This window comes from Carassius gibelio, chromosome B22 (assembly GCF_023724105.1).
Source record: "Carassius gibelio isolate Cgi1373 ecotype wild population from Czech Republic chromosome B22, carGib1.2-hapl.c, whole genome shotgun sequence".
NCBI classification, from domain to species: Eukaryota; Metazoa; Chordata; class Actinopteri; order Cypriniformes; family Cyprinidae; genus Carassius; species Carassius gibelio.
The window spans coordinates 13,391,244-13,407,154 of record NC_068417.1 but is presented as its reverse complement, the minus strand read 5'-3'; positions in this window follow the sequence as shown (position 1 = coordinate 13,407,154).

Genomic DNA, 15,911 nt, shown 5'->3' with positions numbered 1-15,911 from the left:
GGATTCCGGGACATATTGAGACGGTGACTGGACCACTTTCTTATAAAGTGATGCTGGGTGATGGGAGAGTGGTCCGAAGACATGTGGATCAAATTCATGCCGGACAGAAATTGCTTGTGAACCTTTTAGAGGAGTCTTTGGACCATAAATCTCCTGATTTGGATTTTTCTGATAACTCAGTTCCTGTAGTGGCTAAAGAGACTGATGAAAAAGAAACTGAGGACATTTCCAGGGGGACTAATCCCCTTGAAGTAAGTGGGGAGTCTGCTCAACCTGGTGAGATAACCACTGAATCACTGACACAATCCTTCAGCCCTGTTGAGAGACGGTCACAAAGAACCAGGAAAGTGCCTGGTCATTTAAAAGATTATAAACTGAATTCAAAAAAAAAAAAAAAAGTGAAAAAAAGAAAAGTTGAAAAGAATGTATATTTCTTTAATTATATTGTAACATGATTGTTGTATTGTGATTTATGGAGAAATATTGTACACTTGGGGGGGAAGGAGATGTTATATACTGAGCTAGGGTTTATTGACCTGTAGGGGGCAATCTATTGCCGTTTTGACTTGGCTTAAATACAGCAAAGAAGATGTTAAATGAGATTAAATCCACCTGTGATCCTGTGACATGTGTATTGTTTGCTGCTGGTTCCTTCTGATTAAATTTCCTCATCTTGACCTGATCTGTGTCTCTCAAGTTATTACAGTGGGCCTGTTAAAACGAGACGTTTTAGCGGGTGTGGACGAGTTTTAACTTTTATAAAGAATATCTCTTTGGATTTGAGACTAGTGAAGCGAGTGAAAGACATTATGGTAAGTAAAGATTCATAATGTGAAGTTATCATTCAGTGTTTATGTCCAGGAGTGTTTTCATTGAATGAAAGTAGGAAATAAAAGAGCTTATATTGAAAAATACGCGGACGCGGTTTTCGCCTCACAAACGGAGGTCTTAATGGCCTCTTTTACTGAATGGAAGAAGTAACATTAGTTTTAAAATAACATCCGTGAGTGTCTTATGTCGTTTTTACAGAAGATTTTACATTATATGCACTTTTTGAGGTGTTAATAGATGGTAATGGTTACGGTTACACTCATGTTAATTTATCATATTTTTCGCAGTTAAACTGAATGTACGTTAGTAGATGTTGAAAGACAGAGACAAGAACTTAATTCTTTTGAGAATGATGCAATTTATTTTTAGAAATAAATGTTTCTGATGTGTCCTGCCTGTTTACTTAACATTTTGATGCAACAATGGTATGATTACATGTGAGGGGGTGGTGGTTTTCTCAGCTTCTTTGGAAGAGAGGGAAAGACAAGAATAAAATAATGTTTGTTTTTTTTGTTTTTGTAGATGTTGAAACCAGAAAGATAGGAGAGCATCATTCTTTTGAGATTTATGTAAGTTATTTTTATAAAATAAGTTTGTTGTTTCCTGCCTGTTTACTTTACATTTTGATGCAACAGCAGTGTGATTACGTGCTCATTTCAAGAAATCCATTGATATCTGTGTTGTTCATTGCAGAACTCAAACCAACTTTGGAGTAGTCTGATTTGGAGAGTCATCATTCTTGGTCTGCCCTCTTAAGGCGAGACACTGCAGGTGAATAGGGCAAAAGAAATAACTAATAGTTATCACCTTACTTACCCAGTTGATTGATTACATCGATTATTGCAAACATTTTTTGTATTACAAGTTTTCAAAAATGTTATGTTTAAAGATGCAAATGAGGTATTATTTAATGAAATATGTGCTAATTTGCTTAAATGTCTAGTACAAAAATCTGAACACTAGATTTTTTTGACATATTAGAGTCAAATGTTTTTACAGAGGGAATTCTGGTTATCTTTTTTTTTTTTGTTACTCCATAATTCAGAAAATACTTTGAACAGCCAGAAAACAATATATTTTCACAATTTTGGGGGGAATAAAATGTTGTATATAATCAAGGAAAATATATATGAACAAATCCCTCTGTAAAAACCTTCAGAATATAGACAGGAATAAAAATGTCAAGTTTGGTGTGTGTAAGTGCTACTGAAGTGGAGATTTATGGCTCAGTGTTGAAGAAAAAAATCATTTTGTGAAAACCGCCTTTAAAAATATGTATTGTAATTGAAATCTATTGACACAAACAGATAAAGTGCTATAAAAGAAACACTTAACAGTGTCTTTTGGATGTTTTCCTTCCACTAGTTTGAAAAAGCACTTTATGAAAAACCAAAAAGCTCAAAATTGACAGGTGCTTGAAAAAAACAGTGTTTTTGCCTGCAGTCTCACCTTAAAGGAACAGTTCACACACACACACACAAATAATTTACTTGCCCTATCTCATTCCAGATCTATAAGACTTTTGTCTGTCTTTACTTTTAATTTTCTTATAATTTTAGTTAATCCATTGAGAGCCTTGTTGAGTTATTGTTGAAGTAATCCATTCCAATATTAATATATGAATACCTCCATTGGGGGGGTGGGCTATGTCACGATCATTAGTTGGAGTGCCCATGATCTTCGGTAGAGGGCACTCCACTCAGGACTCATTCAGAACTCCATTTCCCATCCTGCCTCATTCACTGTAAAACCAGATAAGTAAACTTTACTCAAACCGTTTGAGTAAACAGATTGCCTTGATTTAAACCATGTAAGTTTTAAAACTTTGCATTTAAGTAATTAAGTGATTAACTAAGTGCTGATTGAGAATTAGTGATGAACAGCTGCTGTTAACAAACAGAATCACTGAAGAAAAGAGAAACACAAGAACTACTACAACTGACTTCAGACACAGCCTTAGATGAAATCAACTGAAATAAAATACATGAAATCTCTCAATATCTGATTAAACAACCCCACAAACAGCATCAGCAGCTCCACTTATTAATAACCAGACTGACTTTATTTCTGTCAGACGTCTACAGAAGATCTTATTGAGAATGAACTAAGGTTTAGATGTTGATTTATTGTTTCATTTGAAGTAACCATGTTAGAGATCAGTGTCTGCTTTAGTTGGGCTCTTGACCCTTGACTTCTGTCTTAGTCTTTTCTCTGGCTGTTATAACCATATGTTTCTAAAACACATTTGTTGTAAACCACAAGCCCAGAAGAAATATCATCAGGTGTTAACCTGTACCTAGGTGTAGATTGTTATACTTTATATTTGTGATGATAATCATCAATTATTGATCCATATGGAGTCTAATCTCTGGTAAAATAAGTGTTGTGTAATTTGATTGATTATAGTAAAAGTGATTCTAAGAGCCAGTGCTTCTGTGATAATCAATTAATCTGAATGACTTTACAAACAGTGTGGTCTTCTACGGTGTCAATTAGTCACACAAAGACATCAATAATCAGAATATGAACCTCAACAATGGTGACCATAAAAAACAAAAAATTCCTGCAGAGCATGCTGGGAGCCATGGATGAGTTTTGTACTACAATAGTACCCAGCATGCATTGCAGCATGTTTTTTTCGTCACCATTGTAGAGGTTCATATTCTGATTATTGATGTCTGTGTTTGATCAACTACTGGCATAGAAGAAAAATGTATATGTACAAAAGTTTAAAAAAGTAAATTTTATATTAACTGATTATCACAGAATCACTGGCTCTTCGTGTCATTTTTACTAGAACCACTTCTACTAATTACACAACACCTACTTCATCAGAGATTAGACTCCATACAGTTCAATAATTGATGATTCTCATCACCAATATAACATATAAAAACCTACACCTAGGTACAGGTTAACACCTGATGATATTTCTTCTGGGCTATTGAGTTGCAACAAACATGTTTTAGAAACACACGGTTATAACAGCCAGAGAAAAGACTAAGACACAAGTCAAGGGTCAAGAGCCCAACTAAAGCAAACACTGATCTCTAACATGGTTACTTCAAATGAAACAATAAATCAACATCTAAACCTTAGTTCATTCTCAATAAGATCTTCTGTAGACGTCTGACAGAAATAAAGTCAGTCTGGTTATTAATAAGTGGAGCTGCTGATGCTGTTTGTGGGGTTGTTTAATCAGATCTTGAGAGATTTCATGTATTTTATTTCAGTTTATTTCATCTAAGGCTGCGTCTGAAGTCAGTTGTAGTAGTTCTTGTGTTTCTCTTTTCACACACATATAAGCAGCACACTCACTCCACCAGATTGCAAAGTCTTGTTTAGCCTTTCTGACATTTCCGAGCATTTTTCCCCTGTGTTTGTTATTCCCGTGTTTGACCTTTGGACTGTTTATTCGACTCAGATTTCTCCGCTGCCTGTCCCGATCTCTACTTGTTTCTGGTTTCGATTCTGGTTATCCCTGACACACCTGACGCCATTCCTGATTTCTTCCTGTCTTACCATTCTCTAAATAAATACTGCATTTGGATCCGAACGCCTCTGACTCTCTTCATAACATATATATTGGAGTCAGTTGGTTATTTTATTTTATTGGTGTTCATTTATTATATTAAACTGGATAAAATGTTACACTTTTTTATATTTTAATAAGTTATGATTTACTTTTGATTTAAACAAAATTATTGTTTATTATTGTATGTCCCTTTGGCATTTCATTTATTGTTCCATTTAAATTTTATTATTGAAAGAACAGCAGCAGCAGTATCGTGTAACATTTATTTAAAACAAGTATTTGGTACTTGCTACCTTATATCTTTACTCTTTCCTTTCATTCTTTTCATGGCTTTAGAAAACGGATGATTTTAATCTCGGATGTTTCTCTGCGTCGCTTTTTGCATATCTCCGGGTCGAAGCTTCGTTGCAGTTTTTTTCTAGGAATGAATGCTTTCTCTGAATCTTTAAAGTCTCTCGGTGACTGATTGTACAGGTTCAGATATATCTGTGCAGCTCAGCTATTCGACACTCCAGTGTATTCATGTTGCTAGTGACTAGAAAAGAACTGCTACACTGCTACCTTCAGTAAATTATTCTCCCCACAAGAACTTTGGTCAAGCTTACTTGTTTTATGTATTAGAGAAATCTAGTACATTGGCAAGCCACCCAAACTACTGCTAAGCCAAATACAGTAAATTCTAACAGTTTCTATCTGCTGATTAAAATCAATCTGGTGTGAGTCCTCCCACAATCCTCCTAGTTCACACACGCATAGTGTAACGAGACTTCACTCGAAGTGGCATCAATAAGCAGACTTTATTAACAATAATCAGGGTCGTACAGGCAGTGGTCAGGATCAGCAAACACAACAGCGTGGAACAGGCAGATTTGTGGTCGTTAAACAGGCAGAGTGTCAGGGTATCAAGCAGTGTATCAAAGTCCAATAATCAATATCAATAGTCAGAAGGCAGGCAGCAACAATCGAAGACGGGGAACAGACAATATCAGCAACAGGTAATCAAACAGGATATGAACGCTCAGAAATGTACATCATAGTAAATACAAGAGCTCGCGATGAACACAAGAGAACTGTCAGCTTTATACTGAAGTCTAATAAGATACAGCTGTAGCATAATCAGAGTCCAAGGATGGGGCTTGTGGGAAATGTAGTGTGAGTCAGTGTAAGTGAGTGAATGGATGTATGTGTGCTAGTATTTGGGTGATGGATCCCTCTGCTGGCCAGTACAATAGAGTCTGGGAACATGACGTCAGCAACGCAATGCATTCTGGGACTTTGGGACACGGACGCTGCTGTATGTATTGTATTGGATTGATAATAGACTGTTTTGTTTGCTATCTACAGCTAAAAAATAAGTTGCAATGGTAAAAGCTTGTTGTGTAATTAACTGCCATACTCGTACTCATGACCGGCATGGAAAAATAATTTGAATGGAGTGCGATTTTTCAGCTTTCCCGCTGGAAAACCGCACCTTGATCTCAGGTCTCCGAGTTAACAAAGCGGCGTCACATGGCTTGGTTAGCAGCAGTAAGAAGGAAAAGAAGGATTGTCCCTTTGGGCTGATATATACTCACGTATGTATGTGCATTTATATATATATATATATATATATATATATATATAAATATACATAAATGCACGTTATATAAACAACTTTTTTTTTGGATGTGATTAATCGATTTGACAGACTTACTTTAAATGTTACCTATGCATGAACCACATCTCCTGCATTATCAGTGTTATGCATATTGCATACCACCTGTTACAATAATAAACGGCAAAATTTATCAATTCTGTATCTCTTTATTTGTGCATCATAACACACTGAGGTTAATTTGTACGGTTTACAATAACGCATATTAAAAATTAAAAGAGCAGTGTAACACATAAAAGGTAATTAGGTAAACAAGTATCAAGACCACAGGTAGGGCAGTGAAAATTGAAAAAAAAGAAAGATTATTTAATTTATACGTTCAGTGCACTTCAAGTATCCTTCAAGTATAGTACAGTAACCTTCAAGTATCAAGAACACAGATAATGTAATAAGTGAAAAAGGTACATAGAAAGACAATTGTTAAAATTGATTAATTCAAGACCTTTGTGCAGACAACAGTTTTCCGCTCGTTAATGCGGAATATTTGTAGGTTCTGCACCCATCCATTTGTAAATTGCAGGTGAGACTCCAGAGATTTATCATTTTTAAACTGATCAGAGGTGTACGCTCTGACACTACAAACAAGGTAAGAAAAGACATTGGGGAAGGTTACGAGCGGCAGCTCTTTAAGATCATCCGACCACTCTTTGTGTTCGTGCAGATTGAGTTCGTTGATTGTCTTGATTTTTTTTCTAAATACCGCATCTTTGCTTCCTTGTTGAGTTTTTCTTTATATGTAATCTTACACTTGATCTGTATGTCATGTCACTTTCACTTTCACTTTTACTGATGAGCGTGTCCCCAAAAATGGCCGCGACTACCCAGAATGCAATGCGCAGTGACGTAGTTTCCCAAGCTCAATACATACAGCAGCGTCAGTGTCCCAAAGTCCCAGAATGCATTGCGTTGCTGACGTCATGTTTCCAGACTCTATTAAAGTTTTATTTTCGCCGCTTCCTGCCTCCTTCTTCCCGACTGACGAACGTTACACTGGTGTCAAAACCCAGGAAGGAAGCAGGAGAGCCGCTGCCATCATGCAAACCTCGCTGAACCACGCCCCTCTCGACACAGTCTGCAAAAGCATTTAACCTGTAGAATATAATGTAGTACAATATGAGAGATTATTATCTTGTTATATTATATATATATATATATATATATATATATATATATATATATATATATATATATATATACATACAAGTATAGGACTATATTTTTAGAATCGTATGTTTTTTTTTTGTTTGTTTGTTTGTTTGTTTGTTTAGATAAATCTTTCAGAAGGGCCAAACTGTTAAATGATATTTAGAAATTATCCAAACGTCCGATTCATTTCTAATTTTATGACTAAATCGTAAAGAAATTGATCCCTCTTTGAAATCTGATTGGTTGATAGCTTTTTACAATGTTTAATTCAAGTGCGAAAATAATTAATATCTATATAGCGCATGAGCACAGGGAGATTTGAGAGTGCAGGACACAGTTTGAGTGAGAGGAGAGATACGTTTTAACTGGAGAATATCATCTAGAGATCTTCAGCAGCAACTTCAGCATTAGCTACATTAGGAGCTTCAGTGTTACTGTCACTGGTGAGTATCATTTACTTTAACCACACCTAAACCCTTAAACCAAAGCACTTACTAAAAATATCTTATTCTGCATTTCACCTTTGCTCTGATTGTTTCCTAATCTTCCCTTCGCATAAACCTGATGCTGTGTGCTGTGAATATTGTGCGAAATTGCTTGGGATGTACCTCATTTGTATGTTGCTTTGACTATTGAATAACACTCTAAAATGAATTTAGCCCAAACTATTGTAGCTATGACCTCTATGCCCAGTCAGATCTATATAAACTGAGTGCTATATCACAATTTTCGTAAACCACATAATCAAACAAACAAATCAAAACACTTCAAACTTCAACTGTCAAAAAATCAAACCTATACATAGACAGGGCATGCTATAAGCCTGTTAGTAATGTCAAAACATGCTAGCATCATGTTAGCAATGTGCTAAAATCTGTTAACAGTGTGTTGAATAATGCTTAAAGGTCCCATGACATATTTTTTTTTTTACTTTATGAGGTTATTTAACATTAATATGAGTTTCTCTAACCTGTCTATGGTCCCCCAGTGGCTAGAATTTTTGATTGTAAATCAAGCCCTGGGGTCCTGCTCTGCCTTTGAGAAAACGAGAGCTCAGACTGGCCGATCTGGAATATTCCCCATATGTCGTCATAAGGGGAAAGGTTACCTCCCCTCTCTCTGCTTTGCCCGCCCAGAGAATTTGGAGTAAACAGATTCAGTTTTATTTTTTACATAAACCGCCACAAACAGTGACTAACAGTGTTATTAGTGTATTAATGCCTGATCTGTGATCAGTGATTTCAAATTCACACAGACTTTCTTTCTAAATCGTTTAATACTGTTTATGCATCAGTGAATCAAGCCAGTGACTAAACGATCAACTTCACATCGTTTCTCTTAGTAGCATGAAACAAATCTGTTTTTATAATTGTGATTAAACTACAGAGAGTGATCAAAGAACACTCCCTTTATGTTGTTCGGAGCTGTCAACCACTCATTGCGAGTGTATCTGCACACCTGCCCAAACTGCCGTTATAATCAATGACGCTGTTATGCTGTTAGTTGTGGTGAAAGCCAGAGGACTAAAATCAGGAAATAAAAATGCCTTTTATTTCTAAATTTAAATTGTAAAAATCATACTAACAATATAAATACACCTCAGGAAACATTGAAAAAAAACAAAAAGAATCCACATCATGGGACCTTTAAAAGTTTAGCTGCTTTACAGTAGAATTCCGTTTTCGATTTATTCATTGAATCACTGCTTTATCATCACTGTAAAAGCTGCTTTAAAACTATGTTATCTAAATCAGTATACAAATAAAGATGATTTGACTTGATGGTTCATTTCTTTTTTTAGGTGTTTTGGGTGTTTTGACCGATGGAGGGTCAGTGTTTGTGATGGAGGGAGATTCAGTCACTCTACATACTGGAGTTAAAAAAAGCCAACAGGACAGAATTGTGTGGCATTTTAATGACTCATTCATTGCTCAAATCAATGGAAATCAAAATAGGATTTCTAGTGTTACAGACAGCCTTGTGTTGGACAGCCAGACTGGATCTCTGACCATCACAAACATCACAACCACTGACTCTGGAGTTTATAAAGCAGAGGTCATCAGCAGCAGAATCAGTCAGAAGATATTCAGAGTTTATGTCAATGGTGAGTAATTGAATAAATGTTTAACATGAGATTATGCACATTTTTTTTTTTGTAGATTATTATTTTTTTATTTTTTTTCACTGGAGATGCAAAGTGGAAAATTATTTGAAATGAAATAAAAAAGAGCATGTGTAAATACTTTCATATCTACAGTTCAGGAAATTGTAGCTGTTGATTTGCGTTACAGATGTTCCTGGTGCAGAGACAAATAACATAAAGACAATGCCAGTGGCGAAGGGAGACTCTGTCACTTTAGATCCTGGTGTAATAAAAAGAACAAATGACTTGATGACAAGGTATTTTAATGATATTTGCCTTGCTGAAGTCACTGGAGATCAGAGTAAGATCTGTACAGATGTTCAGTGTAATGAAGGTACTGAGAAATTCAGAGGCATACTGAAGCTGGATCATCAGACTGGATCTCTGATTATCATGAACACCAGAAACACAGACTCTGGAGTTTATAAACTACTGATTAACAGCACCAATAGCAGCATTCGTCACCGCCGCCACAGCAGTATCAGCATCAGCAGCTTTAAGAGCTTCAGTGTTGCTGTCATTGGTGAGTATCATTTAATTGATTTATCTGAGGAATTGTAAAATGTATTTTTTTTTTTTTTTGTATTTTGATTAATTCCAACAATATTTCATTTGCTGGTGAATAGCAATGTGAAATTTTTATTTTTAATTGCTGATCTTCAAAAAAAAAAAAAAAAATTAAAAATAATCTATGTATAAAGGTATAAATATAATTTTGAAATATCTTTAAAGTTGACTATCAGTTAATATAGGTAATATACAAACCCAATTCCAAAAAAGGTGGTACACTGTACAAATTATGAATAAAAACAGAATGCAATTATGTGGAAGTTTCAAATTTCAATATTTTATTCAGAATACAACACAGACGACATATCAAATGTTAAAACTGAGAAAAATGTATCATATTTAGGGAAAAATAAATTGAGTTTAAATTTCATGGCATCAAAACAATCTAAAAAAAGTTGGGACAAGGCCATGTTTACCACTGTGTGGCATCCCCTCTTCTTTTTATAACAGTCTGCAAACGTCTGGGGACTGAGGAGACAAGCTGCTCAAGTTTAGGAATAGGAAGAATGTTGTGCCATTCTTGTCTAATACAGGCTTCTAGTTGCTCAACTGTTTTATCACATCTTCCTCTTTATGATGCTCCAAATGTTTTCTATGAGTATAAGATCTGGACTGCAGGCTGGCCATTTCAGTACCTGGATCTTTCTTCTACGCAGCCATGATGTTGTAATTGATGCAGTATGTGGTCTGGCATTGTCATGCTGGGAAATGCAAGGTCTTCCCTGAAAGAGATGACGTCTGGATGGGATCTTGTTCTAGAACTTGGATAACCTTTGGAACCTTTCAGTATATTTTTTTCTGAACTGAACGCTGATAACAACTTGGATTGTCCTTGTCCTCTTTAGTCCGGAGGACATGGCGTCCCAGTTTTCCAAAAAGAACTTCAAATTATGATTTGTCTGACCACAGAACAGTTTTTCACTTTGCCATGGTCCATTTTAAATAAGCCTTGGCACAAAGAAAATGCCTGCGCTTTTGGATCATGTTTAGATACGGCTTCTTTTTTGACATATAGTGTTTTAGCCAGCAAAGCCGAATGACACGGTGGGTTGTGTTCACCGACAATGGTTTCTGGAAGTATTCCTGAGCCCATGTTGTGATTTCCATTACAGTAGCATTCCTGTATGTGATGCAGTATCAAGGGCCCGAAGATCACGGGCATCCAGTATGGTTTTCCGTCCTTGGCCATACGCACAGAGTTTGTTCCAGAATCTCTGAATCTTTGGATGATATTATGCACTGTAGATGATGATAACTTCAAACTCTTTGCAATATTTCTCTGAGAAACTCCTTTCTGATATTGCTCCACTATTTTTTGCTACAGCATTGGGGGAATTGGTGATCCTCTGCCCATCTTGGTACATTTTATACCCAGTCATGTTCCCAATTGACCTAATAAGTTGCAAATTGGTCCCCCAGCATTTCCTTATATGTACATTTAACTTTTCCGGCCTCTTATTGCTACCTGTCCCAACTTTTTGTGTAGCTCTCATGGCATCCAAAATGAGCCAATATTTGGCATGACATGTCAAAATGTCTCACTTCCAACATTTGATATGTTATCTATATTCTGTTGTGAATAATATAGAAGTTTATGAGATTTGTAAATTATTACATTCCTTTTTTGCTCAATTTGTACAGTGTCCCAACTTTTTTGGAATCAGAATTGTATTCTCTGCCTTTTTCGTTACAGAATCAGGTCAGTCTGTAGCAGGAATATATGCTTGTGTTGGCATTTTTCTGCTGGTTTCTGTAGCTGTATCTGCTGGTGTAATTTTCTGTCGCCATAATGACTCTATACAACCAGGACAGAATGTAAGTATTACACTCAAAAATCTGATTTATATAGAAACACGAGGCTGTGAATCAGTTTACATGCACAAAAACAGTACTAATAATATGAGCCGGATATACTGATAGCTGGAAGTGCAAATCTCTATTGGTGTTATAAAAGTAATGTCTGGATGTAAAAAAAAAATATAAATGAAAAGGTGTGGACACAGTTATTGGTGTGTCTGACTTTCAATTTCACACACAAATTTTATGGGAGGAGAGTGTTGAAAATGAATCATGCAAGGTGGTTCCCTAAGGTTTGCGGTAGTTAGTTTACTGGTATTTGTACCATTATACAATAACCCAAAAAGCATGTCTGAACGAATTTCTCACTTGACATGTGATGGCATAGAGAACGGAGATCAAAGGAAAGAAGGGAGAGATTTTTTTTTTTTCAACTCATGTGGATTTATTTGGAATGCCAGAGCAAAATGTTGCCTACACATACTGTTTGCCAACCAAACAGTGCAAACACTGGGGGAAGTCGTGGCCTAATGGTTAGAGTGTCGGACTCACAATCGAAGGGTTGTGAGTTTGAGTCTTGGGCTGGCGGGAATTGTAGGTTGGGGGAGTGCATGTACAGTTCTCTCTCCACCCTCAATACCATGACTTAGGTGCCCTTGAGCAAGGCACTGAACCCCCAACCGCTCCCTGGGCGCCGCAGCTGCATAAATGGCTGCCCACTGCTCCGGGTGTGTGTTTACAGTGTATGTGCATTTCGGATGGGTTAAATGCAGAGCACAAATTCTGAGTATGGGTCACCATACTTGGCTGAATGTTCACTTCACATAATATTTTCAATATATATATAATATATATATATATATACAATGACATTATGAGGTTTAGAAGACTTTCAATTCAATTCAAGTTTATTTGTATAGCGCTTTTTACAAAATAAATCGTTACAAAGCAACTTTACAGAAAATTATGTTTCTACAATATTTAGTAGTAGCTAGTAGTTTGTGCACATTTGACAGGATTTTAGAAAAAATAATAATAATAATACAAGACGTAGTCAGCTAGACGATGAACTATCAATATTATTAATTAAGTTATTATATGATTCAGTCACACATTTAGCAATAATTGTTAGTTCTGTTTGTTGATTCAAGGTAGCATCATCTGTGGTCCTCTGAGGGTCAGCATCATCTCTTCTCAGGTGTTCTGGATCCAGACTGGAGCTTGTTTAAATCCTAGTTACCACGGGATGTAAATCCCGTGGCGAAACATAGAAACAAAATACAGACATCATTAGCATAGCTGCTGATCCAACAAAGTAAAATTAGTTTAACCCAAGCTAATGAATAAAAATGCAACTTTGAACAGATGCAACTACACTCACAATTAAAAAGATACATTATTCGAATGCTTGGCGAAAGAGATGTGTTTTTAATCTAGATTTAAACAGAGAGAGTGTGTCTGAACCCCGAACATTATCAGGAAAGCTATTCCAGAGTTTGGGAGCCAAATGTGAGAAAGCTCTACCTCCTTTAGTGGACTTTGCTATCCTAGGAACGACCAAAAGTCCAGCGTTTTGTGACCTTAGGGTGCGTGATGGGTTGTAGCGTGGTAGAAGGCTAGTTAGGTACGCTGGAGCTAAACCATTTAGGGCCTTATAGGTAAGTAATGATAATTTGTAACTGATACGGAACTTAATAGGTAGCCAGTGCAGAGACTGTAAAATTGGGGTAATATGATCATATTTTCTTGACCTCATAAGGACTCTAGCTGCTGCATTTTGGACTACCTGTAGCTTGTTTATTGACGAAGCAGGACAACCACCTAGAAGTGCATTACAAAAGTCCAGTCTAGAGGTCATGAATGCATGAACTAGCTTTTCTGCATCAGAAACAGATAACATGTTTCGTAGCTTGGCAATGTTTCTAAGATGGAAGAATGCAGTTTTTGTAACATTGGAAATATGATTTTCAAAAGGCAAATTGCTGTCTAATATAACACCCAGATTTCTGACTGTAGAGGAAGTAACAGTACATCCGTCTAGTTGCAGATTGTAATCTACAAGATTCTGTGTAGTGTTTTTTGGTCCAATAATTAGTATCTCTGTCTTGTCCGAATTTAATTGGAGAAAATTGTGTGTCATCCAATCTTTTACATTTTTAACACACTCTGTTAGCTTAGATAACCTTTTAGTGCAATAGAATTAATTTACAAGCTATCTAGTGAGTTAAAGGCAAGAACATTAGCATACATTTTTGGGTCACCAAAAATAGCTGTCAAAGGGTTCAAGGGAAATATTAAGAATGTTAGCAAAAAAAAAAAAAAAAAAAACACCAAATGTCCTCCAGCTTTTTGCATTAAAAAAAAAATATAAATCACTATACCGTATTTTCCGGACTATAAGTCGCACTTTTTTTCATAGTTTGGCTGGTCCTGCGACTTATATTCAGGTGCGACTTATTTATCAAAATTAATTTGACATGAACCGAGAGAAATGAACCAAGAGAAAACATTACCGTCTACAGCCGCGAGAGGGCGCTCTTCGCTGCTCCAAAGTGCTCCTGTAGCCTACACTGAGCAGCATAGAGCGCCCTCTGGCGGCTGTAGACGGTAATGTTTTCTATTGGTTCTTGGTTCTAAATAAATGCGACTTACAACAAAAATACGGTAGTTATAGTGTTAAAGCATACATTGAAAAACACCAACGAGTTAACAGCCTCTGACGTCACTACTGGCGCGGTTATAAACAGGCACCGGGAGAACACGTCAATCACTTCTTCATCTGAAGCTTGCGTCTGAAGCATCACAGGAAGCTAGAGGACGCAGTGTCTCGTTCCCTATTCAGGGAACCATGGTTACATTCGTAACCTGAGATTTTCCTTTCAAGGGCACTTCGAACTGCGTCCTCTAGGGGGCGCTATGGGGAACAGTATACCCATGCCGCCATGTTAAAGGGAGTGCTGAAGGCTTGGAATCAGGAAAGATTTATTTAAAGGGATATGGCTGAGAAGCTAGCATTTTATACCAAGTATTGCCTGTCACACAGGGGCTACTGCTTGCTTTTGCATAAGCTTGCTGAAGGAGCTGCCTCAACAGATCTCTAGTAACAACACCCTGTTTAGATAGGTATCTGAGGATACATAGGTGGAGTGGCACCCAAGATAAATGGGGCTTTTACCAACTCTTTACCAAGGGCACGAAGCAACCGCGTGAAACCCTCACCATATAGGATTTTAGAAAGAACGCAGAATACTAGTGGGCGAACTTACCAAAGAGTGGATTTCAGAAAGTGCGCAAAGACTTCACATGCTTCGAATTCAGAGTAGCGCACTCATTGGTGACCCTTCTTGGAAAAGGGGAGCGCTGCTAAACTACCACGAAAATCGCCCAAATAGCCCCTCATGTTGAGGGAAAGAGATGCTTGAAGTGTATAAACAAATACAAACTGACTGAATGGAGCCCAAGGAACCAAGGTCTAATCATCTCAAGAAAGGGAATGAGGTGGAGCTCATAACCCTTACCTTACAGGATTTCAGAAAGTGCGCAGAATCTTGCGTGCATACTTACCACTTACGTGGATTTTAGAAAGTGCACGAAGTGTTCACGTGCACACTAACCACCATGTGGTTTTCAGAAAGTACACAGAGCTTAGCGTGTGTACCTAAAGGATCCTAAGCATCGCAGAGGCGCTGAACCGCTTGGGAGAGGCAAGCATAAATTTTACAAACCTCTGACGAGGGGAGCATCACCTGAGGCAGCATATACAAGAAGACTTCTGTAACTGCCACCTCCACTTCCCGCTGGATGCGACAGCACAACCAAGCGGCCAGGAGACCCCTCGGGGTGAACTAGCTGGACATTCATGGAATTCCCTGAAGTGCTGTGCCAGGCCTGATGATCAAGGAGGCTCCCGCAGAAACCTGTGATCTCAGCTGCCTAATACCGGATCATGAACCCAGATGGCTGGTGCTGACTTGTGTTTAGTAAACACTGTAACTGAGCACTGCAAAGGAAACTCACAGAGTTTATTAGTAGACACATAATCATAATCAATTTAATGCACATAAGTATAAACAGAAAACATAACATACTCACCCACCCTCCTGCGCTGGAGCCCCGCTCAAGTGGCGCCTCCTTTTAGTCTGGACCATCAGTAGGGTGGTTGCTATGAACATAGAACCAGTCAAAAACATTATAGGTCCAGCATAGGAGACTCCTCATGACCCACGATTCCTTTT